Raw genomic sequence first — 6,043 nt, 5'->3', positions numbered from 1 at the left:
ATTTTCATACTGTAAATATAATATTTTATGTTGATAGTCAGCCAATTTACAAAATCACCTTTTTCGTTGTTTATCATGCCTAACATAACTATGTCTCTGCTTAGAGTGATATTAATTCCAGTTTCATTTCTTATCCATTCTTCTATTGCTTTCCACAGAGAATGTACTAAACTATATTCAAATAGAAGGTGTTGTATGGTTTCAGGTGATTTGTTGCAAAAACTACAGGCATTGGAATCAATATAATTAATCATATTTAGAAATTTGTTAGTTGTAAGAATTCGGTGTATGATTTTATACTGAAACCAAGATAATGTTGTGCTTTTGACAGATCTAAAGGGTAGAATGTAATATTTTTCCCAATCATATATATCATAGATATATCCTTCCTTAGAATATTTTATTTGTGATTTTGGATTGGTGGTTTGAGTGTTCAATAAATCATATATATGTTTGCAACCTTTCTGATCTTTGAACAAAACCTTTAAGTTATATGGAAGAACAGGATTTTGTAATGCTATAAAAACGTCATCATTTAAATTATTTTGTGTTTGGAAAATTAACAGAGAATTATCCTATAAATATCATAGTACTTTTTCATCATCTGTAATTCAAATTGGTCTCTTCTGATTTTTAAGACTTGTTTTAATGAAAGGCAAAATTGTTTATAACTTATTTTTCTAGGACTATTTGTATTATTTCTTTATTGAGTGACATGTCCGTGCGGTCACGGATGGGATCAGCCAGAGCACAGGGTGTTCGCCAGAAGAGAAAGGAAACAACCTTTTCTAATCAAGTTGAAGAATCGACTTCTACTAGGGAGGGACCAAGCACAGTTCCTGTCACGGAGAATGTAATCGGTGAGTGTATACACGGTAGTAGTGGCAGGTACCGACGACAATAAATTGTGATAGTATTTTACAGCACACCCATTCTGTTTCAATAATCCGCACCCTCGTCCTCCCCTGTCGGCGCCTCCCCAGATTGTAAATGATACCATTCCTATACTAGAGGAGAGTAGTTTTGATAGTGTAGCAGACCACATTCCACTACAGTTAAAGGAGAGTATATCGAAATGCCCTTACTTCTCAAGTCTGCAACGGAGTTTGGTAGCACAAAATAGTGTTTATCTCGCAATTATCAACTCTCCCAACAAACCCATTCCAAACATTCTCACTTGGACAACGGTTTTTATCGTATACATAAGCATAATGCTTGAAGATTTTCCAAATAAGGCACAAGAACTGTTGAAATATGGCAAACGGTTTGGTTAATTATTGTGTACAGTTTCGTCTTTATAAAAAAAGAAAAAGAAATGAAAAAAAGGGCAAAAAAAGAGAAAAAAAGAGCACATTATCCAAATTCTTCATGGGGGATAACTGACTGTGAAAAGTGGGCAATGTACGTACTAACGGAAATAACACATGAGACAAGCGCTTTTACCGCTAATACTGGTATCAGCCAGATGACCTCATATCGGAGTCGTGCTACGGCTATTAATCAAACTGGAAGGTCGACATTAATGACACGCAACACAACAAACTCTTGCTGGGGCAAATGCATGTTTAATTCCCGTTGCTGATTTAGTCATTCTTGCGACAATTGTGGGGAAGCCCATCCCAGTTTCCAATGTTTTCGTTAATTCCCAGCAACAGTCGCGGCTAATGCAACAGCGAACCAACTTCTCTGGAATACACGCCAATCAAATACACTGTATTAGAATCACATTTACGCAAATATCCCAACTAGCATTCTAAGTTAGATTTGTTAAATGGCTTTAAGTTTGGTTTTTCTCTCCATTACTCTAATGGGATGGTGCATATAAAATATCTCTTGCTGCTAATTGAAAAGAGTAGCTCATGAAGTGGCGACAGCGGGTTTGCTCTCTCAATATCTGTGTGGTCCATAACCATATGTCCGACGCCATAAAACCGTAAATAAAATGTGTTGAGTGCGTCGTTAAATAAACCAGTTCCTTCTTTCCTTCCTAATGGTCCCAGGGAATCTACTAAGGCAAAAAATCCTGTCAGTGTCAAACAAGCACCCAGACTATTAGCTAATAAAAAAAGAAGAAAAAAAAAGTAATAAATAAAAAATAAATAATAAAAAAAACATACATGCTGGCAGAGTTGCTGGACCTTTCTCTTATAAAATACTTCCAAACATAAGAATTTCTCCCTGAGGGTTGGCGTCAAAAAACCCCAAACAAAACAGATTTCCAGGTAATTCATCACCTTTCTTACCCAGACAATTTTTGCGTGAATGACTTGATCGACCCAGAAACATGTTCGATAAAATATATAAAAATCGATGATGCAGTTTTAATGATACAGGGACTTGGACAAGGAGCATTACTTGCCAAATGTGACATTAATGAAGCCTTTTAGTTACTTCCTGTCTCGCAAATTTGATCGGCGAGATCCGGGGAGACACGATATGAATTTACGAGCATACTGGCCCTTATTTACCCCTACCGGCGTACAGTGAACGGGAGGGTGTATTATGTTACGTTTGATATGTAATTGTATATTGATGTTAATGTTTCTGAATATGATGTGAACATTGCATTTTCAAAACTAGCGACATCTGTAATACATTGTTTAGGGGGAATTAGTTTTAGATGGCTACTGAATATCAGTTTTTCTAATCATTATTATACTAGTATCCGGAATGTCAGAAAATCTCTGTAGATAATTGGTCCAACACTAGCATGTGGAATGCCAGATAATTGCTGCGAATGCTCTGCAATATCAGAACATCTCTGCAATTACTGGGATAACTTTGGCATTTGGAATGGCAGAAAATCTCAGCGAACAATTCACACTGTAACACAAATTTACGGATGTCACGTCTCATCATGACATTGCCAATGTCTTGGCAGACAACTTTTCTCAAAATTCATGTTCTGCTTTCAGTACAGATGCTTTTACATCTGTCAGAATTAAAGCTGAAAAGCTGTCCATTAATTTTTCATCTGAAATGCTGAAGTATACAAAAGGCTATTTTCTCTATGGAGGAAATACAGGATGCTCTTCGTAGAGCACATGATACTTCAGTAGGACCAGATGAAATTCATTATCAGTTATTGAAACATTTACCTGAAGTATCTTTAATGGTTCTTTTGAATATTTTTAATAACATCTGGATTTCTGGTGACTTTCCTTCTGATTGGAGGAAAGCAATTATTATTCATGTTCCCAAGCCTGGTAATCCAACTAATCCTACTAATTGTCGCCTTATCAATTTGACAAGTTGCATTTGTAAAACCATGGAGCAAATGATCAATCGTAGACTTGCTTGGTATCTTCAATCTTTTAAAGTCCGGGTGAGGTCGACTTTGTCCGACATTCACCCACAGGAAGTGGGTGTGCCTCAAGGTAGTATCCTGTCTGTAACTTTATTTTCTGTGAAAATTATCAGCATCACCCAATGTTTAACACCTGGTGTGGATTACTCGTTATATGTCAGATATGCTATAGATCGTCCATTATGAGTATCATTGAACGTAAGTTGCAGCTTTGTGTGAATAAACTTCATCAATGGAAAACTGACAATGGGTTTAGATTCTCAAAGGCAAAAACGGTTTGTATGCATATCTGCGACAAAAGAGGTCTCCACTTGGATCCACAGTTGTTTCTGGACAAAAATCCAATTCCAGTTGTGGAGGAGACCAAATTTCTGGGGGTTATATTTGACAGGAAGCTATCTTTTGTTCCCCATCTTAAATATGTTAAAAAGAAGGGCTTAAAAGCTCTCAATATTTTAAAGGTTATTGGTATTATAGAATTGGGGGGGGGGGGGGGGGGGGCGGGGGCAGTGGGGGGGACCGCAAGGTTATGCTCCACCTCAGGGTGAGCGCTGTCAGTGCACTCTGACGGTATGCCACATTTTGGTGGAGTGTCCTCATATTAAAGAAACTAGAAAAGATATATTTGGACAAAGAAATGTGATGGAATCCTTTCGATTGCACCAAGAACTTATTTTACAGTTTCTACGTGATACTGACTTTTATTGTACGTCTTAATATTATCTGTTTGTGATATTTGTATTTTTGCACAGTTCTTTACAATGTGTTTTAATTTAACTGTTGAATTTTTATATTGATGTTTATCATCACTTACTGTTTGCTTTTACCATAGTTGGACACCCAATTGCCGATGTAATAATAATAATAATAATGTATTGAATAATAACAGTAATAATAAACAATTTAAAATAGATTTTTAAAATGGGTTAACAATTTTACAGTGGAATGCCAAGAGTTTGCGCTTCAATGGACCAGAGCTTAAGCAATTTTTAGATTTAAATAAAAAATATTGATGTTATTGCCATTCAAGAGACCTGGATTCCAAAATATACAGATAAGCAGCTCAAAGATAAATTATTTACTAATTTTAAAATTCCAGGCTATACTGGTCTCTTTTTTAAAAATCAGTAATGAAATCTCCCATTCACTCATTGCCGATGTAGTTAGTCATGACAGTATTGAGTCATTGGGGATATCCATTCATGGTAAAAAAGATAATATTAATATTTTTTAATTTTTATTTACATCCAGGTGCCACTATTGGTAGAGTTAGTGTAAATGATTTTTCTAAAATTATTGGTAACCATACTTCTATTTTGATTATTTTAGGCGATTTTAACAGTAATAATATTCTTTGGGGATCTCCGATTACCAATAAACAAGGCGAGACATTAGAAAATTTTATGTAAAAGGTAGATCTGGTCTGTTTAAATAATGGCACTACCACCTTTCTGTCGGATATCCACAATACTTGGTCTTGTCTTGACGTAACTTGCGTTTCACGTAGCATGGCAGCCAAATGTGAGTGGAAGGTCGTTGATGAGCTGGGTAGCGACCATTTACCTATTAAAATACCTTTAATGTTCATAATGATTGGCAAGAACCCACTAAAGTTTTAAAAAAATGGAATTTCAATAAAGCAAACTGGTCCAAATGTGAAAAATCAGCTAGATCATGAGTGGATTAAATCTACTAATTTGGATAAATTTAAAGAAATTTTAATTAATAGTGTTATTGAAATAGCCAATTTAACGATACCATTAAATAATAATAATTTTAAAAAGAAATCAGTCCCTTGGTGGACTGATGAACTCAGTAAATTAAAAAGTTAAAGAAATAAATATAGAAAAATATTAAGAAAAACAAAAAATAATATTAATATTAAACATTTTAAAGAAAGCAAATTCAATTTAACAAGTAGTATATGTAAAGCTGAAAAAGCCTCATCGGATCAGTTCTGTGGCTCCATTAGCTCTGAATCTAATTCGAAAGAGGTATGGTCGAGAATCAAAAGAATTCAGAGGAAACCATCAAGAAGTAATGTAATTTTGAAAATTAGTAAAGTCTATATGACTACACAAGAAAAAGTTAATATTTTAGGAGCAACATTTTAGAAAAACTCAGGTACTAACAATTATGCTAAATATTTTCAGATTAAAAAACTAAAAATTGAAAGAGATAGTCCTGTTCCCCCCAAATTAAAACTCAGAAACCTGACAATAATTATGATGCACCTTTTACTATCCAAGAAAGGCTTGAGGACTCAGCTCCTGGGCCTGATAAATTTGTTTATTATTAAAAAAAAAAATAATATGCCGACTAGAACCCGTAGGCTTTTCTTAGAGTTGTTTAATTTAATTTGAAGTGAGGGCTATATCCCTCTTGCTTGAAAACATGCAGAGGTTTTTGTCCTGCCCAAGAGAGCGAAAGATCTCACTAACCCTACTAATTACCGGCCTTTATCTTTAACATCCAGCGTGTGCACGACCATGGCATGTATGGTGAACAATCGCCTTTCCCACGTCCTGGAAACCAACAAATTATTGTCGGTTTTTCAAAGTGGGTTTAGGATACATCATTCCACTACCGACCACCTTGTACGTCTTCAGACCGAATTTAAAGATGCCTTTCGGAAGGAAGGCCGGTGTTTTTGTGGATATAGAAAAGGCGTATGACATGGTCTGGTGCCGTGGATTGTTGATTAAGATTTACAAAATTGGAATGAGAGGAGTACTT

This window comes from Gigantopelta aegis, chromosome 10 (genome assembly GCF_016097555.1).
Source record: "Gigantopelta aegis isolate Gae_Host chromosome 10, Gae_host_genome, whole genome shotgun sequence".
Classification (NCBI taxonomy): Eukaryota; Metazoa; Mollusca; class Gastropoda; order Neomphalida; family Peltospiridae; genus Gigantopelta; species Gigantopelta aegis.
Note: the sequence above shows the minus strand (reverse complement) of the source record.